Source organism: Temnothorax longispinosus, chromosome 3 (assembly GCF_030848805.1).
Source record: "Temnothorax longispinosus isolate EJ_2023e chromosome 3, Tlon_JGU_v1, whole genome shotgun sequence".
Taxonomy (NCBI): Eukaryota; Metazoa; Arthropoda; class Insecta; order Hymenoptera; family Formicidae; genus Temnothorax; species Temnothorax longispinosus.
The window spans coordinates 6,379,015-6,404,927 of record NC_092360.1 but is presented as its reverse complement, the minus strand read 5'-3'; the positions used below and the strand labels follow the sequence as shown (position 1 = coordinate 6,404,927).

The 25,913-nt window shown below is 39.8% G+C and overlaps 1 protein-coding gene across 4 annotated transcripts in view; it reads left to right on the top strand.

Annotated features, from left to right (window-relative positions):
• The first annotated feature begins 443 nt into the window (after positions 1–443).
• Positions 444–25,913, top strand: part of LOC139810332 (uncharacterized) — a 77,702-nt gene continuing 52,232 nt past the window's right edge. The window contains exons 1-2 of one of the 4 annotated variants that reach the window (XM_071773769.1): positions 444–1,107; positions 1,568–1,607. The gene's annotated coding sequence lies outside the window, so the exon portion shown is untranslated. Of the gene's footprint in view, positions 1,108–1,567; positions 1,608–8,025; positions 8,692–13,997; positions 14,130–25,913 lie in introns of those variants that run through there. The other 3 variants (XM_071773770.1, XM_071773772.1, XM_071773771.1) reach the window with 3 other exon arrangements.

The following is a 25,913-nucleotide window of genomic DNA, read 5'->3' as shown; positions in this document are numbered from 1 at the left end:
TACGGATACCGACGACACCGACGTATATCGCATTCGGTAATATTGGCCTAGTTTACACCGTGCGTTTAGGCCGCGACCTATACCTTATATTCAACCCAAACACGATAGGTCGCGACGATGTAAACAGTTGTGACCTCGCTTGGGTCAGGTCTCTTTTTCGCGTGCCCTGACCTAAATTAGGCCACATGACGTAACGCGTGTAAACGCAGGTGACCTAAAGATCGCCTGCAGAGAGTGTACTAATAGATACTGAATACTGGATTTTTATCTATATTCGACCAAAAGTATCATAGGTCTGTATGGTGTAAACGTTTTGTTTAGAAGCCTATTTTAGGTCAGGGCATAGGTCAGATCGCGATCAGGTTGCACGGTGTAAACTAGGCCATTGACTTTCGATTAAATTTTTTCGAATGATCGGTCTCGCTTTTTTCAACTTGACTCAGAATGAAATTGCCGTTTTCGGAACACGGATAAAGAAATCGAGCGAAATCGAGCGACGCCACGACGTGTTTATAATTAGCGAGCACAGTTTCTTAACGTCGTACGTTTAACTTTGTTTAAATTGTTTAAAAAGGCTGGTCCTACAATCAGTCGTACATCGGAGTCGGATGTTGGAACGCAGCCGATGGTCCAATGGGAGAATTTCTTTTTCGAAAACGAATTTCTCTCATTGGACCATCGGCTGCGTTCCGACATCCGTCGACATGCGACTAAGAACCGGCCCTAATATCGTTTTTTATATTTGACGATATGAAGTTAGCCGCGCGATTTACGAAATTCTCTCCGCCATGTTAGCGTTCACCTGCTGGCTGCGGGATGCGGGCCGACGCACAGGCGTCAAGTGGATCGTATAGTTTCTTTCCGTAGCTTCTTGTCGCCGTGTGACAAAGTACGCGCCGCGTCGCCAGATTAATATCGGGAGTGCCGTGTAAAAGTGTCGAATGTGTCGCGCGATCACAAGCGACGAGCGACGATATCGTCGATTTTTCACGCGTGAACGTCACCATCGTGAGTGAGTGCACCGACGGAGATGCGACAACGAAGGGAGGACCGAGGAGAGGAGGAGGAGGCCTGGGAGGCATCGGGCGACAGCGGGGCAATCGTGGGGTGAGTAATTATTATTCGGTTATAATTTTGCTGTCCTGTCAGTCCTGTGGCGGATTCAGGCGGATTCCGTAACTTTCTTAAACGCAACTTGATTCGCCCATTAAGTATGCGATACTCGTTACTCGTTAGAGGTTCAACTCCGGCGCAATTTCGCCGGAGACGCCGGAGTTCGATCTTCAACGTATGCGAGAAGATTGTACGTCGCGAATGTCGCGTCTCTCTTTTATTCGCACGGTCGTAATATTACTTGCATGATTTTTCGCGGATTAATTATGCGAACGATTATTAATGCGGAAATATGCAGCTGCACATGTTTGGCCGCGATTGTTTCTTGTATTGGCATTTTAAAATTATATAAACTATTAAAATGATGTTTTAACGTGCGCGATATATAATTATTTACTTGAAGTATTAATTATCTTGGACACTGCTTTAATGTGAGAATATTTGTATGTTACAGATCAACGCAGGATTACGACTCCGCTGTTGCGCATCGGCCGGTGAGTAATTTTTTTATTTCGACGTCAAGGCAATGGATTTGTAAAATTATATTACAAACGTAAACAAAATGTATGTATGAGAAATGAGATGTATTATAAAAGAATCACGAACAGTTTTTTTTCCAACAATTATTAGACATATTATATCAAAATTTTTATCTAAAATGATAATTATTGTAGCGGTAAAGTTCTGTATTACTTAATCTCATGCAAAAGATATCTTTATTGAATATATTATTTATTTCTATAGTTATTGCAGAAAAAAAACAAAAAATTAAAACATTAAGGATTAAGAATGTAAAGCGTCGTCTACAATGGCAGCAGGAGTATACAGTAAGACGTAAGCAGTAAGTTATTGACTAATAGGATTTTTACAATTCAAGAATAATTGATTGTGGTTGGTCAATAGCTTACTGCTTACGTCTTACTGCATACTCTTGCTGCCATTGTAGACGACGCTTTAAAGTATATTACAATGAACTAATGTTATAATATTTTACACTCCATTGCCTTGAAATGGATAGGCTCGGAAATAGAAGACTCTTTTTCTAGAGCCTAGAAAATATTTTTATATTTTATAATTCTTTGTTGACTTTTTATTACATAAGCTTATGCGTATTCAGTGATACCTAAATAGGACCGTCGCTCAGTAGGTATACTTATCCTGATTGATAATTGTAAATCACCAAAGAGAACGATGAAAATTGAGATATAATATTAGGGGTGTAAGATACACTCCACGCGAAAGAGTAATATTAGCTTCATAGACTATTCAAGTTTATTTTGGACTCGTCACAAAATCTAATTAAAAAATAAATTATTTTTCGCACCTCTAGAAGAATACTGTCGCAACTTAAAAAAATTTGATTTTGAGTTAAACCCATAAAAAATGGAGGATATGTCTAAAATTTTAGACATAGCATCTACGTGCTATATTTAATATAGTGTCATAAGTCTATATCCGAAATTCACTGCACGGAACAGAAGTATCGTTATTCTTTTAAACTGACTATATTGCGGTCGCTGAATGAATAGTGTCATAAGTGAATTGACAAGTGAATTACACCAGACTTCTTCAAGAAACAGTGTAAGTCTCATTATAACAAAATATCGTAATTGTAATCGCGTTAGTTATCTTACAATTAAAAAAAAATTGAATTAAATTTGTTTTTCCTCTCTCCTAGAAATTGCAAATTTTTGAATTGTGACAGTATTCTTCTAGGGGTGTGTTTTTATCCTCAATATTTCTTAACTTTATTTCTATAACATAATTTATTTCTAAAATTTCAATCTTTTTAAATGATAAACATCCAATAAATTACTATGATACACATGGATCAATTTGGATCTGAACAGCTTTAACGTGAAGCCAGTTCCAAACAGTCTATAAGAGTTAACAACGCTTTCTCCGAGTCGTGTAAGCCAAACCGTCTAAATTCTCCCCTGAAGAAGTGAGACGTGCGGCGTTGTTTCGCAACATGCTCGTAAATACACGCCAACTCCCGAGAACGTTAACGAGATGAATGTCCTCCCCGAGAACGTGTTCGCGGGGAGGAGATGAAGCCTCCGACACGGTAGAGCGTGCGGTGTAAACCGATACCGCGCGGTCGGGCGATATTGAAAATTAAAATTCTACACACCTCCGGCGGGAATGCGACTATATCCTACACCTCATATCTCACGCCCACCCTTCCGCCTATCAAAATAGCTCGTCGACACAATGTCGGCCTGTAGCGTGTGAGGCACGCGCGACTGGACAAGTGTGTGTCTGAAATACTCGCGGTTTCGGCGAGATTTTCGGGAAAATCTGCACCACACGGACAATTCGAGTTCTCGTCCGGGCGGCGTGACTCGAATTTGTTCGGCTAGCACGTGCAGGTCGAGTCTAAGAGAATTTTTTGACCGACGTATCTTGAACTATCCTTTATATTTAAGTTAAATGTTCTCTCTTCTGAAGACGAAGAAGAGATAACTGTGACGGGATCGAGTTTCTCTTCGAAAACTGATTTCATAATTTCCGTACTACTTTTTCTTCTGTATCTAATAAGAACCGCGCCTCCGCTATATAATCGGATTAATTATGCCGCATTCATTACAGTTATCGATTATGTTTAGAGGCCGTAATAAAACGTAATAAAACGTAATATTTGCGTCCGGTGTTTGCAAAATAGGATCGATCGGCGTCTACCTCGGTGTCCCGAAGCGACGCGATGTCTCGGGCGAGCTATCGAATGCGCTATATACACGCGTGATATGATCAAACAATGCATCGCGCCGGGAGAAAAGGGAGCGGCGTTACTCGCCGTTTGTTGAATCGATTGCGTCACAGCGCGACTTTTTTGACACTCGATTGAGATAAGACGTTGCGCGGCTATAAGTACATATACACGGCAGAAAAGTTCTCTTGCTTTTACTCGCGGCGGGGATACGGAGGGGGGAATACTTTTTAAGAGGCTGAGTCACGTAGCAAGGTACAAGGGAGAAGTTCGTAGGTGATAACCTGGCCAAGAGTAGTTGGGAAGTGCAACAGTTTGTTATCAGTACATCCGGTAAGTACCAATAAAAACAGCTGTTAAGAGGAAGTAACGTATAAGAGAGAGAGAGAGAGAGAGAGAGAGAGAGAGAGAGAGAGAGAGAGAGAGAGAGGAAGGACATTGTTCCGGCGTCGCACTGGGAGACAGACAAATAGAATTACGATTTGCAATCGTCGTCGCCGTGGTAACTCCGGGTCACCCCCGCGTAAACTGTGAGCGAGGGGAATTTATGGAAAAATTATGCTGCAAATACCCTTGACGTATAAAGTGCCCGTACTTTCGTAAGTCCTTTTAGACGATGTCGCCACCCACCGCGCATCGCGGGTATCGGTATCGGAATTGCTATTTGCAGACGGATCCGTGAGAAGCATGAATTTATCGTAGAGCGGAATGGAAATCGGCAGTTGGATTGACACCGCCGGGGCAAGTGCAAGCAACTGCACTCGCGTTCCGCCGGGTTTTACGTTTTACCGAGAGAAGAGAAAAGAGGTCGATTGAAAAAAGAAGAGAAGGGCGTCTTGCTTTTCCGCGAACCACTCACGCGGTTTTAATGGAATAACGCGTCGTCAATATTAAGAAAATAAATTTTAGGCACCGTTGAATCGGACAGTCGGAATAAAAAAGAACTTGAAATTTTATCATTACTCTGGAGAGAAAGAGAGAGGAGGAGGGAAAGAGAGATATTACTGGTGGGGGGGGGGCATATAAAACTTCGACAAACTCCATTTCCACGTAGATCCCATATGTATATACGTATATATACATATATATATATATATATATAGTGTGTCTCATAATTCGCGAATCACTTATCGTATAGGCAGGTAACGCGAGTTAGGCTGAATCGAAGAGTCCTGTACTGTTTTGCGATTTTTGCAATAATTAATAATAATAAAGATCTGAGAATAAGCGTGTGTTTAGCGACAAGAGACTGTTCAGCATTACGCATTATTTGTGTTTTCCCTAAACACACTCTCTCGCCAATTATTGTCAAGCGCGTAATAACTGCAATCGTCGCGTGACACTGTGCTATATCTTTTCGCTGAATCGCACTGATTCGCGAACCTTTATTAATTAAGTTTGTATAAATTATTGAGAAACTGGTAAAAGATTTTCTGTTCAGTTAACTGGCTCTACCTGCTCGCGATAAATGGTACGACAATTATCTCCCAGACACCCTATATATACATATATACCTCAGAGACGAACTTGCATAAATTGATGAGGTAATTTAGTCATTATCGGACAGGCAAACGGACGAACGACGTGAAAACGGCGAAGGAAATGAAATTGTCGAATAGAAGAATCCTGTATTTTAAGTTAGAAAGTCCGACCCCTAACTTTACCTATATTCACATTTCGACCCACTCCCTGCTGCGGCCCGCTCGAACCAACGTCGATAATCTAATCCAAGTTTCCATCTCAGCCTATATCATAGGCAGGATCATGGACTAGGGAGAGACACCGAATTGTTAAGCCGGGTCGTGAACTAATCCCCACTGTTGGCGCAATTCGGTCTAACTCTCGTGCTCACTAGGGTATAGTTAGCGTTGCATCTAATCACCATATTTCCTTGGAAACGGCGAGCGAAGTGTAGAATCGCAAAATAAAAGAATTCTTTATTTTAAGTTAGGAAGTCCGTTCTTTAACTTCCCCACCCTCGTGTTTCGACTCACTCTCTACTAAAAACTTGAACAAACACTGATAAGTTAATCCGATCTTCCATCGCCGTCTATATCATAAGCAGGATCATGGATTAGAGAGAGACTGCGAATTGTTAAGCTGGATCGTGAACTAATTTCTACTTTTTTTAATTTCTACTGTTATGTAATTCTAACTCTCGCGCTTGTTAGGAAATAATTAGCGTTCTACATAATCATCACAGTTTTTTTTTTTGGAAACGATGAGTGATCTGGAATCGCGAAATAGAAGAATTATGTATCTTGAATCTTAACCCCTTGACTGCCACACCACTTTCCTCGAGTGGTCTTAAAATGCCAAAAAAAAAATTCTCGAAAATTAACGAAAGTTTATATAGAGAAGTTTTTGAATGCTGATGGCGAATTTCAAGTTAAATTTAAAAAGTTTTTTGTTATAAACGTTTATGAGAACTTTTGTCATACAATTTATTTAAACTTTTTTTCAAATATGATTTCAAAATCATGTTCAGCACACCCAAAAATTTCTAAATGTACCTTGTTTCAGTCATTAATTTATTGTAACATTTTAATATAATAAAGTACTTCGTGACAAGAATATTCGATAATTTTTATTTTTCGTCTATATCTTTTTTTTCTGAAGCAACATTTTACGTGTCGGACTCAAAAATCGTGTTCATCAGCACACTCAAAAACTTTTAGTTATTTTGTTTCAGTGATAAAATTACTTAACGGCTCTAATCTAACAAATGACGAGGGAATGCATTTTCGCTGCAGTGAACGCAAAGTTCCAAAATGATGAGACTTCTCGTCATCGGCAGTCAAGGGGTTAAGTCAGAACGATTGACTCTAACTTCTCTATCCTCACATTTCCCACTCCTTCCACTTTCCACTAAGAGCCACTCTTTACTAATTGTAAGACCTACTTGAACAAATATTGACAAGTTAATCAGATCTTCCATCTCTGTCTTTATTATAGATAAAATTATAAACTAGAAAGAATTAAACAACAAATTATTAAGCCGGTCGTGAACTAATTCCTATACTGTTGACGTAATTCTACCATTCGCACTGGGGATAGTTAAGCATTGCATCTAATCGCCATATCTTTTTTGAAAACGACGAGTGAACTGGTATCGCGGAATAAAAGAATCCCGTATCTTAAGTCAGGAAGATCCACTTTCCTACACACATTTCGACTCACTCCCTGCTGCACAGGTCCGTTTGAACCAACGTCGATAATCTAATCGGATTTTCCGTCTCCGTCTATATCATAGGCAGGGATCATAGACTAGGGAGGGATAGTGAATTGTTAACCCGGAACGTGAACTAATTCCTACTGTTGGCGCAATCCGATCTAATTGTAAGTCTCGCCGGAGGATAGTTAGCGTTACATCTAATCATCATACTTCCTTTAAGACGCGAGTTTTCAAACTTGCCCCAATTCATCCTCAAATTCAATTTTCTCGCCTTTACATAACCGCATTTTCACCTCGTAATTTAATACGTCGGACGCGCGGCCTTCAACCTGGCAATAAGTGCTATTGACATTTAAAGAATATCGGGGATCAGCAACAATATCGATACCTGAAAAAGACGCACCTCGTATTCGCGTTATTACAGATACTATTTGCGACAATTAGAGGAAAAGAGGTACAACATAAGGAATTAATGAAAATCGATATAAACAATATTGCGTGAATCATGAAAATGCAAATATGCTGTTCTAAAATTATCCGCGAGCAATTATTTTCAAACGTATTTTTACGCGGCGTTTCGAGTGCGCCGATATCTTTCGCTCGATATCGGTTTCCGGATATCAGTATCTCGATGATATCGCGGATAGGCAATGTCCACGCAAAGATCACGACGCGAATGCTGATTATCGATAACCGAGTACCGTGCCTCGGTACAGCGTTAGGATATTTAAAAATCCGTAATCGCACAAGGGAGTAGAGCCAATCTACTAAAATTGCAGGACACGGCGTGCGCGCGAGAGAAAAAAAAAGAAGGTGGAAGCGAGGCGACGCGACGTGGCAGAGTAGCGTGGAGAGAAAGGGTGGTGGAGGAAGAAGGTAAACCGGTGGAGAGGCAGGAGGATGCTATCACGGACACAGGGGTTGGAAGAGGCTGAAAGGGAGTCTCGCGTCCGGGGGGAGGGGGACGGGGGTGGCAAAGGGTGCGGATGTACCGCGGGGGGCGAACAGGCGGGCGAGCGGACGGGCGGGCGGGCGCGATAGGGATGCTGCGAGAGAGCAGAGAGAGGTGTTTCAGTCGCGCGACGGCTCTCGCCCCAGCCAGTCGATCGAGCGCTGTCGTTACGCCGAGCGCAACGGTCGTTCGCGGGGGAGATCAGCGTCGCGACGAGACGCAGCTCGTTTCGCGCGTGCCGCGCAATTTTTCCCGCCGATCCGGAGCCCGCGGAAACGCGCGCGGCACACGAAACCTTTCCTCGCGAAACGCAAGAGTCTCTTTCCACCCCCCTTTTTCACCCTGCCCGTCGGGCGCGAGGCTTTTCCTCGTCGAGCAACCACCTGTACCCGTTGTCGCGATCGCGCCCTCCCGCGACAGCGCCGTTATGCCGCGGGCGCGTACGCGCCGAGCCGAGGAGCCGGACGGCGGACGGCGCGTCGCGCGGCTCGCGCGGCCAACCGCAACGGAAAACGCGGCGGCCGCGTAGAGGACCGTCTTCGTACTGCGCGTCCGTCGGCGGGAGTCAGTTCCGGAGTCAAGGTCGTTTGAAGAGAGAGAGGATTCCGTTTTTCTCTCCCTCTCACGCTCTCATCTCGCGAAGGCTCGAGGGGTGGAAGCTCGACTCGCGTCGAGCGCTACAAGTCGTCGGTTTGGGATCGTCGCGGCGTCGAGGGGGATCAGGATTTTCCTCTGACGAAGGTAAGGACTAAAGACCCCGAGCGTTATGCTAATCTCGCGCCTGCTTTTAACTTAACACGCCCGGAGTCTTTCGGTCGTGTTAATTTTTGCTCGCGTCGGGGGGAGGTTTGATCTCACACAAGGCCGATGGAGAGAAAGAGAGAGAACGAGAGAGAAAGAGACATTCCCCCGCGGCGATTTGCTTAACGAATGTTGCTTTTTGCGCCGCGATTCGGGCGGGCGCTGAGTTTCGGTCGGAATTACGAGTTCGAAGAAAACCGTTGAAAAAAGCGCGCTAACCGCGACTAATGCGAGTCCACATTAACGGCAGCCTAAGTGGCCGTCTTCGCGAGGCGTTAATTGCTGAGATGTACGTAAAAAAAAGGACAGGACCTCTAGTTAATTATTACTTGTCTAGTGCATTTGCGTTTATTGCGTTTTAACTCGAGCAAGGTTATTATCAATCGATTGATCGGGTTATAATTTTAACTTGGCGCGTTTTTTCATGTTTTGCACGACGCTTTCAGCTTGTCAGCCGGGACGTTTTTTTCAGGCTTGCGATATACACGGAAATTTGAATCGCCTGAAAATACAACGGCATCGAAGAACGCGATGGCTTATATGTGTACGGCATAGAGATTCCCGTTTTTTTTCTCACGTTGTTGCACCAGCAGCGTCGCTTTGACCGTGCCTCCGCAAATTTCGCGTCTCTCGAATAATTTTGTCAGAGCGATTTTGTTTAATTACTGTACCGGTTTAGGTTAATTGCTTTCTCATTTAGTATGCAAAATAATTATTAATCGATTATTCATGTTCTAATTTCAAGTTACCGCGCGTTTGTAATTGATTTACCGGGACGAAATATTGTATGTTTTTTTGAAAATGTCGATTATTTATCGGAAATGACAAGAATGAGATATACTGTTCATGATTTATTAAGCCGATCCTCGATGATTAGCGAAATGTGAAAGTTTAACTGCTTTTTCAAATTAATGTCTCACACTGAGAAATTTTAATACATTATGTAAAATTACGACAAGTTTACGTATATACTCTTGCGAAATATCAGATAATATATACAGTGTAAAATGTCAATTTTGTATATATTGTAATCAATTGATCATAGATATTTCTCATTGTAGGTATAATTTTTAAAGCAAAAAAATGCGCTCCGCGTTTATTAAAACTGAACTCATTGAAATAATTTATATTGATACTATATATTAATATATGAGAAGAACTTATTTTAATAATTTTATAATTCCATTCATATGAAATAAAAAAATGAATAATTTGCAAAAAAAGCTCCTTTTGAAAAAGCTTACCTCATTAGTTTGATTTATTAGGTAACCATATTTGTATTTTAAAAATTATTACTCTTGATTTTCATTATATTTCTTTTATTAAATAAGAATTATATGGAAGATACGCGGAGATAACTCGATATGTCTTACAATAATAACTCATCACGTCTGTTTTCTGGTGAAAGAATTATTTAAAAATTGAGAAGTTTAATCAAGTATTAAAAAATTTGTAACCACATATGTCTCACAAAACGATACTTTTATTTAACATTCCGTGATAATATGATGCGTTTTGATTCGGAATCGCTGAAATACCGTTCCAGCAAATTTACGGTAATCGCGGACAAATTTCCGAGCAGATTTTTTTTTTTTAGTTTTTCCAAAAAAAGAAACATTCGTTAAATTTCCAGCGGACATTGCGATCGTTCCGATGTACGTAGTTTCGTAGTAATTACTTTCTCGTGCTGGACCCTTTTTTGCTCCCAAGCATTGATCAATGGGCTCTTATCTCGCAGAAAAACAGAGAAAGCGAAGGTGCGAGCATCCGTAACGCGTATCAGACGAAAATACGGGCATTTTCTTCTCATTGTCGCGAGAGCGAGAGCGAACAAGAGGGGGAGAGAGAGACAGAGAGAGATTCACACACCTTCGCACACGTATCACAGCGATTTGTGTGCAATGTGTGCATAATCAATTTGCTCGCGCATCCCGCGGATTGGCGGAAGTTCGATAAAGCGCGACGGCGTTTGATCGCGTAGGATTGGCTGGAAAGCCAACGGATGCCACATACACGCGAAATCTCGGCTAACCGTGCGCGTACGGTGTACGGTACGGTCGCGTCGTATGTTTATATTGTGCCCGGTCTATCGCGTGCATATACCGTCGCGTGCGTGCGTGTATGCGTGCGTGGGTGCATGCATGCATGTGCGTGCACATGCGTACGGCAAATAACTTCGATGGGCGCCCACGCCACGTTTCGGAGGAGTCTGCTCAAACAGACGAATACATTTTCATGGAATGCAAAATATGGAGCGACGGTTACTGCCGCTCCATGAATTAGTGAACACGGTCTCCATCCCCCGTACGCGTATCTCACACTGGGCTGCATATAGCGAATTCCTTCCTCGCGCCGGCTGACAGCCATAATTCACAGTTCACGGTTAAGCGTAACCTTAACCCTTTCAGCCGACCCGCCGCACCGCCCGTTCGCGGAATGACAGCATAATATTGAAACGTTCCGGCATGACGTTTAAAGACACGTTAGTCTGGTGTTTAACTCTAATCGGATCTGATATTGAGCGTTTGACATTGTAAGACGAGATTAAGGGAGGAATTTATATATACGTTTTTCCCCTGTAGTTATATATACGTGTAGGCAATATTTATAAAATATATATATTTACAATATATATTATAATATAATATTAGCATAATAAATGCTTTCTTTATATTATCTTTTATATATACTATTAATTTGAAGATATTGATATTAATATATAAACTTATCAAAATTTATCATAATTTACGCATAAGAGATTAAGAGGTAAAGAATTGAAACATGATATGAACATCATTTAGCGATTTCGAGGCTCAGCTTTTCAGGATTATGGATAACCATGAAGAATAGCTGATTCTGCTACTTATTTGCATAAACTTATTCACTTCACTGCACTGTTGAAAATTTGTTGTGTATGCAATCATGTGATGTAGTTACAAACTGCCATTTTTTCTTTAAAATTTAACTTTATCAGTTCGGAATATAGGAGCTTTTTCAGCTTATTTTGGAAGAGTTGTACCAAGTACTATGCTGGATAATCTTAGGTGAAACGAGTTTATTTACAAAGTGAATCTCCTTTTTTTGTCTCTCCTCACGGAAGCAAATTTTGATACTGATGTAAAGAAAAATACCGAGATACTGTAGAGTTTTCCTAAAAGCGTATCTGATGGCTATTATTTGTCGGACGGTAGAAGATCGTTTTCTCATGGACGTCTCACGAATGTGATTTGTGACGGATTTTCTACGAACGTGTGTATTCCATTACAAATAACGATAAAGTACGTCTTTTGGACGATGAAATAAATTCATCGTCGTGTGTATGAAGCCGCGATTAACCGAGTTCATTCATCTTACATCCACATACACGAGATTCTTGACTATATTTTTCTTTTTCCCTTCGAGATGTAAGCGGTTAATTTTTATATGGCACGCAAATATACAAATAAAAGTATTTAAAGATGCATTTCTAATATAATTTGAATAAAATTAATTTTTTTAATATTAAAGACGTAGAGTGAATTTTTACGAATCATGTCGAGGTAACTCAAATAGCGTTCGTAAATTGAAAGGCGCAGAGAAAAAGTGTATTTCACAACATAACAAAAAGATTCAAGCGTGCTATATTTCTCATTATACATCATTATCCGTTAATGAAATAAAAAGTTATTGTATCTTTTAATTTGCAAAGGCTTATGAATTCGCTCTCTCTCTCTCTCTCTCTCTCTCTCTCTCTCTCTCTCTCTCTCTCTCTCTTTCTTTCTTTCTCTCTCTCTCTCTCTCTCTCTCTCTCATCTAATTTTATAATTTATTAAATAAAGACACAATACGTATTTCTGCCCAAGGCCGTAGCTTAATTTAAATACAGGCACGTGCTTGAGGATACTATTATATCTATAATCGAAATATCAGAAGGAAATATCACACAGAACTGTGATAAATTTATATTGGATATTATTTAGCTATGTATATACAGGTTCTTTGCGGTGGCAAAAAACGCTCTTAATGGTATCTCATGTAGTATCCAATCTTAAAATTAACATTAAAATTATAAGAGCGATGTCTGTTACGAGGCTGTAATAAAAACGATAATACCTTGTTATTAATTTCTTAAAAAGGATAAGAGAGAAGAAAAGGTGGAAAAAGAATGGGCTCTCTGAAATTATGGTTTACTTACTTGCATAACGGTACGATACAATGCAATTAACATTAACACGTCAATCGAATGAAATGCGTTCGCAACGAAAGTGTATCCTGTCGCGCGTGATTACCCGAGACACTTCATTCTCTCTCTCTCTCTCTCTCTTTCACTTTCCACAAAAATAAATGGAAGCGACGCTTTTTTCGAAAATGCGCATTACAGACTGCCGATATTAATTACTAGTTTCATTGTGTGTTGCACGTTTTGCATCAGTAATCACGCGCGTGTAACATCGTCCACAAAAATTTCAGGACGACGCTTTACGGCTCGTATATTTTTATCATCCGTAAATTTTTTTTCTCCTGTTGCACTGTTAAATGGTTGACCGACTTTCATGTTCTACGAACAGCAGGCTTCATGAACGTAATCAAAATAACAAAAGTACAAGACCGAATCAACTAGACTGGAAATCTGTTGTCCGTTGTTGTTATTGTTGCAGCAAAATGTTCTCGATTTTCCCCTCTTTCCTTCTTTACGCTTTTTTTTTTAATTTGGATGAACGTGACGATTGCTTTTACCGCTCAATGGAAGTAATTACATCCTCGTTTATATGAACGGGATTCGCTTCATCGTGCACTTGGGATACGTTGCGCTAATTACGGGTTTCACAAATAAGCCGGCAGGACCGTTAATTTTCGGGGATAATTAACACGAGGGAACCTCGTTCTCTTAATAAACACAATCTTGTATGATTTCAATCAGTTGGCGCGGTTATTGGTTCCGTCCCCGATACATATTGTAAACCTACGAACAATCTTGCATGCGATGATCCTCCCCTGAATCGATTCATTATCGGGGAGTGATCCCCGACGACGGACTGTGCTTAATCGACTGTGCTTGAACAATGCACCACCTCCGCGCTTTGGGGATCGTGCTATAAATAAACAAGGCCGAAATTTTCGCCCAAAACCCGTCGTGGTGTTATCACGCGGAACAGCATATTTAGACCGAGAAAATATACATAATCTCCATGTTCTCGTTGTGCATTTAACGTCAAATATGGCTGCCCGATTCTAAACGTTCGTTTACATCCAACAGAGCCGCGCAACCGTGTCTGGCGTTAAATCCGAGATGGGAATATGAGCTGAAGACCTCATGTACTCGTATGTACACAACGTGCTATCTCCTATAACGTAACATCTTCTCACTTCTGTAATGTAGCGGAATAACGTCCAGTTAGGTATGTACTAAATTTACGGTGAGGATGCGAATCAATACGAACGAGAAAGGTCCGTAAATTGAAGTCGAATATTTTCAGGTTTTCGTCCGTCTCGTTAAAACTCAACGCATAAATTACCATTTGTGTTTAGAGAATCTTTCCAAGTTTGTAAATCAACGTTTGCATTATTGAACATTTTAGCGGGGAAAGGAGCCGACATATCAAAACTGCATGCGATTGCACACGCTAATGCATGTGTTATTATACGTTATGTAGCACAATAACCGTGCGAGGCTTTATAGAAACTATATATACATAGAAAGATGCATTTTCTGTATTACCTAAAAGACAAAAAAAGACAGCACCTTCGCGTTCAACGCGGGCTTTTGTTCGAGAATGGCACGTCTGAATTTTTCACGACTTTCCGCCTTATTGGGTTCCGTAATTTCTCAACTCTGTTGAAAGCTTTTAGTTGAAGGTTTCTCTCTTATTAATCGCATCGGTATCCGCGCACGAGGCTCGATATCCGGCAGTGGAAAATTCGCTATTTTAAAAGACGCGATGAATTATTTCACATTGGCCTATATTCTAATCCCTCGCCGAAGTTTTAAATGTAAACCGTAGTTCGAAGTTATATTAACACAATATTTCACACCGTCTTAAAAGAAGATTATAGACTCTATTACTCTTTTACTCTCCACGATGAATAAATTAAAAAAATTTACATTATTATTTTTCCCGTTTTTTGATTGTTAATATTAAACATTTTGATAGCAAAATTTTAGACACAAATTAAATTTTTGTAGAGAAAGGGTTATTCTAGATTATTCAAGATTACTAATTATTTGCTAGCGTTTTTCTCTCTTTTTATTTAATTAAAACGCCGCAAGTTATGTTTATCACTTGTACGTACATAAAAGTTAAACTAACGGATAAGTACGATCCCGGAAATTGCTACTATTACACGAAAAAGCAGAAATGTACTTCACCATCGAATGAACCTTCAGTCCTGTGTACAAAGCAAGCGCCAGTCAAACGCTGAATTCATCCAGTATGGAAAAACGGGATTGAATTTTTATTCTTTCGCGTGTTTCACAGGCGGCGTATTTCCGCCTCTATTCATTTACGGGAACCATGCCAGCCAATAGGGTACAATGAATACGGTGAATTAGCGGCCGGTGTTTCCCCTTTTTCCGTGCGATTCGCGCGAATCTCGAAGCGTAAGATTCGATGAAACTATTCCGGTGCATTCGGTGTACTCAATGACCGCCTCTTACAGTACGTCTATCGATTTGTTGTTAAACTCTTTTGTTAGCGACGACTAAAAAAAATTGCTATTTTTTTTTACAAAAAAGAAATATATTTGAGTGCCGCTATTCAAGAAATTCGTACAAATGATATTTGCCACGAACGTTTCGCAGGCACTTCGTTTATAAATACAGATAGCGAAGCTGAGCTGCCTTATACGAACCGGCTTGTCTCTGCCAGATTATGATCATAAATGGTTCCGTTGTAATATGCATATCATGAGGGGCAATCTTAACGGGCTTAACCCTTTCAAGCTTACAAGTGAGTGACATAATTCGCGCTACATCTATCATTACAGCTTACTTATCAGGTGAATTATTCTCACGGCATCACCTTAGCGATAAGAGACCCAATCGAATAGAGAAACGTAATCATTAAACTTTATAAGCGTGGTCAGAGGCAAGATCAACACGTTTACGACCAACGTCATATTTGAATGATATATACGAGCCGGTTTGCGGTTTCGCTTCTCACCGTACACCACTGTCGTATATCAGGGTAACCAAAGATTTATATCCATGCTTCACGTCCAGAGGTACAAAATGATGATCCGATCCTTCCCTTATTGTAAGTTTTATCGATCGTTATCTCCATTTCACGATTAAATTTGAGTTTTTCTTAAACATAATCTACTAGAATCAATTAGAGACCAAAATTTTCTTAATTTTACAAGTACAGCCATGAAACACGGAAGTCACAAAAACATTTTAACTTCAAATTGCTACATAGTGACTCAAATTTGATATTTAGTCAGAAATTGATCGTAAATTGATCAAAGGATTTTATATAGCTACATAAAACATAGGTACATATAGAGTCGAGAATTATATAAAAATTCTAAAAATAAATTGACTCCACGGAGATACACGGACTTTAACGCACTCCATGCAAATAAATTCGCCAAATTACACGGCAACGTCCTGAGACCCAATGTATTATGGCGCACCGCAGTTTGTCACTCACATTTTTGAACATCGCTTTACACTTACCAACCCACATCTCGTCGTGAACGTGTTAACGCGACTCTGCCATCATGGGATGGCGGCGGAATCACCGCAGGATCCGTGTCGCCTATGTATTTCGTCGTTCCGGACGGCCATCGTGGTGCCACCGAATAGATTTCCGTCGCCGTCGCCGGTGATTCATTTCTAACTGACAGGAGAGGAACTCGGCTTCTTCGAGGAAAAGCCGGCGGAAGGCCACGTCTTTTGCCACGCACGAACACGAAAAACGCGCGCGGCGACGCCTAAACTCGCGACCCGACTGGGAATTTACTACGTCATTAAAATGTCGTCTCGGGGGATGTTCGCACGAGGGGAAGGGTAGAGGCAATTAGTTACTGCCATAAATTACCATTACGCGCGGAGCGGCGCCGGGGTTTCTAACAGCCGATCCTTTTTATTCGCCGCTCTGATATCGGGTTAATGAAACGATGCACTGCGCGAGCACGGTGCCGTCGCAATCGATTTTAGTTAGGTGCAGCGCGTGTCACATCCGCGCGCGCGGATCGTCTTATAATATGCGTCGCGGGTAGCTAGGAAGAAGGATAGCGAGCGAGGCCATATATAGGGTAGAGCACAAAGGTGCGGAAGAGAATTATGGTGGAAACAATATTTCAAGCCGTCTAAAATAACTTCCTGACGACACGCGTGATAGTTATAATGAAATTAATAGTTAGCTTATACAAGTCATCGACTTAATCAATAATTTTAATCGCAGCTTTTATTGTAATATCCCTATGGTCATTGTTTTTGCAAACATTTACACTTTCAATAAAATGTGATTTACGCTGAACGATATTTTAAATTAATATTCATTTGTATCGTATATGGTATTTGTATTGTATGGTAAATTTTGTATGACGCAAATGAATATTAATCTCGTAGAAAAAAAAAGGTATATATTTGATATGAATTTATGTGTAGCATGATTTTGTTTGAAATGTTGTTGATTTGCATGAATGTTCGCAAATCATTAACCGCGCTACCGTAAATTATTGGTCTACGAAATGATCCTGGTAGCGCGCGGTTGATTCGATATATCGGCGTGTTGGTATTTCGGGATGTTATCACCGGAAGCACTCGTTAATGGGGCGGTCGGAGGAAACGGAGATACGCAGAGTCCACCGGCGCGCAGGTATATTACCGGGATACCGTTTTTCCGGTGACAATATTGAGGTTGGAAATGCGCCATTGTTCTCGGGGTCCATATAAATCTAAGCTTGTTCGCGAATTGTTATATACACGCATGAATCTTCCACGAATATCCATGCAATCTCTCTCGAAAGACGTGCGAAAACCTGTCACTCGCTAAGGTAAAAATAACGATACGATTGCAGATAGTACACTTTCGCTATCAAAACATATGTGTCTTTTAACGTGTTAATTTCTGTTTTCATTCTTTTACATTCTGTTACATTTTTGTTACACAATATTACCTTGCACTTGAAATATCGTTAACTGTAATTTTCATATATAAATAAAAATTTGGATTTTTCTTCAAGGATGAAGAAATTAGGCACCATTTCTCTTCAAGTATTTAATATTTAATATTTACATCTCTAATGTTCATTTCCAGATTGATTTTATTAAAATTTATCTGACATTGATATTCTGTTTATTATTTTGTTACTCTAAGGTTTAAATTGATAAGCACCTGTCAATGTAACACAAGAGTGGTTGTCGCTGCGGTGGAGTTAACTTCTAACTCTAACTCATCGCAGAATCCCGCGTTCTCTGGCCCGACAGCAATTAGGTGTCACATGTCGCGCATATATTCTCCGTTATTAGCCCATCGATCCGCTCAAGATGAATTAAGGAAAATTCAACGTTCAGTTCAGATATAATAAGGCGAAGGAACGTTCAATTACACAAGCTGAGCGCAAATCGCTATATGCCGTAGGGTTACCCGCGTTTGCGGTCGCCGAATTTGGGCCGTGCATTTCATTAATGAGACGGGACGGGTGCCGTGCGGGGGGAACGATTAAGGTTTGTAACCTGTGGTTAAGCCTCGGTGGTATCGGTCCACACGCGAACGTCAGCTCCGTACGAAAGTGAACATATGTGCGTGCGCGCGCGCGCGGCCGCGTGAGCGCCGCGCACACGTAAACCATTGGCACAGGAATCGCCGAAAATGGAAGCGAATTATCGAATTTTCGGAATATTGGCAGTCGGAGCGACGTCGCACACATTCGCCGTTGTACGCGTATGTCCCGGGAAATGCAGGCGCGAGGCTTGTCGCTGAAGGAATTCCGCGGAGTAAGTTCCGTTTCAACCAAAACTTACCTTGCGCTTTGCCCTCGAATTGTAATCGCTGGTCGAAATCCGTACAGTTGAATCGAAATTTCATTAAAGTAAACGGCTGATAAAAGAAATCAAGCCGCGGTCTTGTCTTAGTTAGCACAAACTGCTGAAGACATCCGCGCTACTGCATGGCAACATTGATGGAGTTATACGCGAAATATTCAACGCTTGGAGCTTGTGATCTCGAAGTCTTTTTGATCCGAGTATATCTGAAATTATTTGGGAAGCCGAGACGAAAATCTTTATAAGACTATTTAATATATCTTTGTTTAAAATTACGCACGGAACTTACGTTATTTGATAATGTTACTTAACCGGCTCCGCAGGCAGGGGGCTAATACCTCAGGATTAACGCCTGAGCTTTATTGGATCGTTGTAATTAGTAACCTCGCGCACCTCGTTCATTCATTTGCGAAATCCGTAAATGGAGGGTGCGTTAGATTTGCGTAGATTTTATTAAATCGTCTCGTGCGGAGTGCACGTGACATATAACTGCATCATCCGAACAACGATCGCGCGTGTTCGCGAGGTAACCGCTTATTAAGTTACGGCACTTCAAATGCTTTTTCGCTGAAGCTCCGCAAATTCAAATTGTCCTGTACCTTGATAAATATTCTGGTGTATTTGTTCCGTAAATCACGCAGCAGGCATTTTGCCTGCACCGACGTGGGAAACGTCATACTACAAAAACAAAAAAAAACAAGCGTCCGTTGCAGCGGCACACGCAATTTCGCGCGTTGTTGAACAAATCTGTTGTTTAATGTGCGCCTCGTTTGAACGAGCGGAATTATTTTCAAAGTAAAGCTCGTCGATTGCCAAATGTCATAAACGCTTCCGCGCTGATTTATTTGTCTCCGAGCATCCGAATCTGTTTCCATTTTATATAAAAATTCTAGTGCCTGACTATGAATTCTGTACACTGTAATAGGCATCTCTGGACTATTTGCACGTAAAAATAGATTTAAAAATGAGTATAATTTCCGGCAATTAATCTCTACGCATGAAGCGCGCAATGTATGTTTACTTATAGCAAGATTAAAGTAATTTTTCCTTCTGAGAGATTCATATTTTAACCTTTTCGAGTCCCTGATGCGGCAAATGTCACAGTAGGTACATGAATAAATATAAAATGTTGTTTTGCGCCTGAACCCGACGGCGCTGGTATTTTGTGATACACATCTGTAGGGAGAAAATTGTTTTATATTGTGTGCAGAAAAACATCGCTTGCTCTTTATTTTAGGGAAAGATATTACGCCACGTAATTCTGTATCTCCGAAGGTAAATTTTGTTTTTTATAAAAACACACTTATGCATGCATATATAGCCTGGTATTATTAACGTGTTTATAGCTGTTACATGAAATTCGTATCAAAAATATAAGTTGCAGTATTCGGAGTAAAATAAAATATTTGATATCTTGAGATATAGACGGTCTAATAGTCGATTTTTTATTCGAAATCCACTGAGAATATACTCAATTGATCGCGAGGAACGATTATTGGCGCGAATCTCACGGTGCGTTGAATTTTCTCGACAGAATTAGCATTCAAATAATGATATTTCCGTTCGGAAACGGTCTTTCGATCGAATAAAATTCACCGTTGTCTCATCAGGCGACGCTAATAATTCCGCGAAACAAAACACAAGAAAAAGAATATTCGAATAGCCGTTTTATTGTGTACATCACGGAAAAAAAAGATTAGCTACTATAACTAAAATAGTCGTACTATATGGATAACTAACATTTTTTACAGCGAGAACAAAAGGTTTTGCTACTATTGCTAAACTATAGCTCTTGCTGCAAAAAATATTAGTTATCCATATTTTATGACTAAATTTAGCTAAATCTTTTTCATGTAGTTATCTCGTGATACGAAATATATCAGGTGCTTTTTTTATTTAGCGACTCAAGTCGACACAAATGTTATTCTGTCCTTTTTCAACATCTAGTGAACAACATGGTAGAAGCGCGAGGGTTTACGCGCTGGCGTACGCTTTGCTTTGGTGTTTATTTAGTAGCGACGCGTATGCAAAGGCCACCGGTGCTCCTTGTTACCATTGCTATTCGCTCGAACGAGACTAGAGTCGGCAGATAGTGACTGTGAGTCTGTTATTGGCGTTATTGCATTACCCATCGTGTCAAATATTGGCAGACGAGAAACGCGATTATTTTCCGTGAACTATTAGCTCGCGCGTTTAATTAATTCACCGTTTTCCCACGGTTAATGACTGTAAATGTGCTGGCTGTTTATCGAAGCGAGTATTTCGCGATTTATTTATTTCATGTAACGATAGAGGATAGAAATTATAAATTATCCTATTGCAAGTATTGCAATTAATATTCATACGCACGCATAATGAATTTTATAACAATACTTAGATTTGACCGTTTATTAACAATACATGTTTCAATAAACGGAGGATATTATGTTGTAGTAAGACATGTGAATGAGTTTTCTTTTGCAGAAAATTTATTAATAAGAATAAAGAAATGAAAATTTAACATGATTAGGTATATGTAGTCACCATCCCCCCCCCCCCCGTGTAAAGACTTGTTGCCAACACAGGGAGTCTTTGAACACTTTGGTATAAACCACTTTGCATACCTTCTCATATCATCTCATATAACAATCGAGGCACCTGCTCAACTTTAGACCTTCTGTTAGAACACGATGAACTGTCCGACGTACTCTTCGGAATATCCAGTTGCTCGAAAAGTACGCGGACACTAACGTTTTTCTTTCTTTCTAGTTTCTTCTTAATATTCCAAATCTTTTCTTCTTTTCGATCATCTTCTTTGGAAGCGCTGCTATGACGTTTTTCTATTCATCTTTCATCTTTCCTGAACTTCTTTTGCCAAGGTTCTACTGTTCTTTTCAAATATGCTCTGTCTCTTAAAGCTTTCTTGAGATACTGTTCAGTGACACCCACACATTGTAGTCAAATGAAGTACAAAACTTGATGAAATTACGCTATGGTGGATGTCACTAATTGAATCAATACATTTTTTCTTGAAATCCATTTTGGCTGGGCACAAACAATGAAAATGGCTACTAGGTAGAAGGTTTACTCTTTCGAATGAGCAACTTTTAATCTCTCTAACCCGTTTCTTTACAGAGATAAAAGCAATGACTCATCCCACATGTCTTGCTGGGACAACTTTTAATATGATTATATAACAAATCTGGTTTTAAATAAGCTGGTTCGTCTGTCAATCAGCTGTTATTTAAAACTAGGTTTTTTAATTATGTCATATTGTTTCAGTTATATCAATCACCGCTACTTAAAACCGTATTTTCTGGTATTCTCTTTTGAAAATTACACTATCTTTGTACATCAAATTTTTAAATACTTATTTTAATGTTCATCGGAGAGCTTGAGATTATTTAATTTATCTATATCGCAAAGCTGAAGACGTCTGAAAGTAGATGATCGAAACGTATGATTTATAATTTACATTAAATAATTAATTAAATGTTACACAATATTAACTCACGCACAACTAACCGCGTTTGACTCTTAAAATCCACTTTACTTTGTTATGCGTTAATTTCAATATCGAAAATTTTTAGTTAATTATATATTTAAATACATATTTCAAATTTCGTTGGATTTGTGCGTTTGAATTGTATCGCGCGTATAATACCCGTACAGAACGATTATATGATTACATTTTACACAGTAAAAAATAAAACGTAATTTTAACATTTTTTATATGGACCGCTATGTACACACGATTTTTTACTGTGTAATTAGTCATTAACTCAAGATTTATTAATCTCGAGTACCATATCGCGATATTAGAATGCAAATGACTTTTTCGAATTTTTCGACCATAAATGGAATATTACATGTATGAAATCATCGATTCCGAGTCGAGTGGCGATGCGTCGCGATGCTTTTAATTAATAAGTCACCATCATAATTACATTTGTATTTTAACGTTTGTCAATTATGTAATATGAATTCAACGCTTATATATCGTTTGTATTTCGTTAAAAGTCAGCGCCATTAAAATTTCGCTCGTTATATTAATATTCTAATTATAGAACTTTATATTTTTTTGCGTGTTTATTTTGCAATTGCGTTTCGACGAAATTCCGTCGCAATGTACCAAAGTGAAATGCGCCTTACGTACAATTAACATTAAAAATAATATTTTTTATAATCTATTGCTATTTATTGATCATTTAATTTCAAATACTTCATATCACTTGAAATAGAAATATTTAATAATTAATTTAAGATTTGATAACTATTTCGTCGTGTATGTAACATATTGCGGAATATTCCACACAATTGTTTAATTTTTTTTTTAGTGCTAAAAAGTTTCACAGCTGTTTCTTAATCAGTTTAATTTTATCCGATTTTTAATGAAAATGATTATTCTGAAACTATTCTGAATCTCATCTAATCTACGATGTTTTATACAAGATTTATATAACGATTATATAAATATATTAACTCTAAAAAAGACATATTTAGCCGATATTTTCAATTTATTCTTATTTTTTTCGATGATGCAAATTGAATTTTATTATTTTCAAAAAATGTAGGGAATTGTAATGCTCACCCCCCTCGAGAGTTCTTTTGATATCTCTTGCGATTTTTTTTATTATATTTTAAATATAACATTTAATTTTCACGTGCAAGTATATAATATTTTCCTAGTGAATCTAACTTAAAATGAAAACCATTCTATATCGTGTATCCTGTGGCGTTTGTGTGTTGTGTGTGTGGTGCACGCTATTGCATTAAAACTCATATCACAGGCATATCGATATGAAATGGACCACGCGGACAGTGTTTTTCCATCGCGGAAACGCGGGGAGTCGAGGTCAAACTGGAATCGCAACAACCAATTCTCCCGCATGCAAGTACAACGTAATGGCACGGGCATCACGGTCGGGTTCTTGCTACAAGCGCGATCGAATCTCATCGCGGCGCGGAACCGGCGCGGAACCGGCGCGGAACAATGTAAAAAGGAAATTGAAAACGGAGAAGCCGCGAAGAGCTGGGCGCAAACAGGCGTTTATATATACGCGGCGCGTAGAACGGCTTCCGCGCAAACGGGGGGACAATACGTTCTCTCACGCCCGACAAGGCTTCGAAGATTAATTTTCCGAAAGCGCGTACCTAGTACCTGTCTACAGGGTGAGTCGGTGAGCATGAGGAACGACCGATCGTCATTTGCTACTATTAGACCTCGTGTGACCTGAGGTCGTGCTCGATCTCGGGGTTCAGGAACTTCCGTGCGACATGACTGCGATTGCAGTCTTATACTGTAGAGGTACAGATAATAGAGACTTGTCTGTATTCCGAGTTCTAAATTACGACCTTAGTCAACAGGAGAACAATACTATTACCGCGTGTCTCTAGTTTCCCTGTGAAATATAAATATTAAAAGAAGCTTGACGCGACAATCTTTCTCCGTTATACGTCGCCCCGGTGCATATGCCGTTTTCTCTTATTAAAGTCCAAACTTGCGCGTGGGACGGCCTTTCAAAGCCAATTTAATTGTTACCTTTAGAGTGCGAGGTAATTAATAATCTATATATGTCGTCCTTTGTGCTCCCCGCTATCTTTTCAAAATGATTAAATACGTCGCTCATTAGCACGCACACATGCTGTGCATTCAAGTACAACGTGCCGTATACTTGAAAGGACAAGTACAAATTACGATGCGGTCTCTATATATACCGTATGGACTTCAAACAGTCGAGGATCGCACGGTAAATGGATAATCCTACGCGATGCCGCATTCTTTTCCGCTTCTCGGAAGTCGCGAGAGGATGGTTCTTCAAGCCGAGCTTAATGGATGGTAGATAAATTCAGGCTAACTTCCCCGGACGAATAAAATCAGCGATCCCTCTCTCTCTCCCTCTTTCTCTTTCTCTCTCAATTCTCCCGTGGTTTCGCAGTTTCCCACCGCACGCTTTTTTCGCGGCACTCCTGAGTGAGTGCAAGCTTTTAAAGATCTTCAACGCCGGCGGTTTCAGCTTTGCTTCACCTAAATCTTTGCTCTATCGAGTAGAAAGGTATTCTCTTTCTCTCTCTCTTTCTCTCCCTCTCTCTCTCTCTCTCTCTCTCTCTCTCTCTCTCTTTCTCTTCGACGCGAAGCCGCGGTGAACGAGAGAGATGATTGCGAGTGCTCATTGACATGGCTGGACAATGCGTTTATACAATTATTCAACGTGTAAATCGAATTGCGCGCGCCAACTCGGAATTGATTGAGAGTATACGATAGTAATGATCGAATATTAACGCGGCCTAAATGGAATACAGAATTATTCTTTAGAATCACACGATCGGCCTCGCGAATAAACTCAATTTCCTTGTTTATACCTTTCTACCTCAGCATTCTAAAGAATCTTGTTAAACAAATTTCAACAATTGAATCTTGAATTAAACCTTTTCTTATAAAAATTGAATAACTGTTTTAATTAACGTATCAGGCTAAATTATCAAAAATTTTAAATTAAAAAATTATATTCAAATTTATTAAAGAACACATCTTTACTACATGCATATATACTTTTGAAGATACTTTGCTCAGTTGAGTCTTCAATCAATATAATCCCTATTACTTTCTCATGATTTTGATAGATTTGCGAACCCGATAAAAATGCAATTTTCATTTTGCATATCCACTCATCGATCTAGCTTGCACTTTACGAAGGGGGTTTTACATCACAAAGGCGATATTTAATCGGCACTGCCAAGCCGAAAACCCTGTAAAGTCCTTGAGAAATTCGCGCAAATGTACCTAAGCTCGCAATGTATCAATGTGAACGTTTCTCAACGTTCTCAAGATGCTTTAACTTGCTCGGAGCTTCCACAGCGTCTTCTCAATCCCTTTAGACCTCGATGATCGTGCGTCTGCGAATCACGGCAATTACGAAAGAAATACCGGAGACGAATGAGCGCTATATAGCCCGTCTAACGATGCTGCTCCTTCGGCACGCTAACTAGATCTGTTATTACGTGAATCGATGTAATGAACGTTATACGAGAGTTTATTATTTCAAAGTAGATACGCTTGACATAAAAATACATGTAACAAAAAGGAAGGTACGCTATTTCGCATAACTTATCTCAGTTCGTTCTCATTAGGTGCTTATCGACTTTAAATTGAAAATTACACGGTCCGCAAGCAGCGCAAACATTCCAGAGATGCAAAAGGACTATAAAGAAA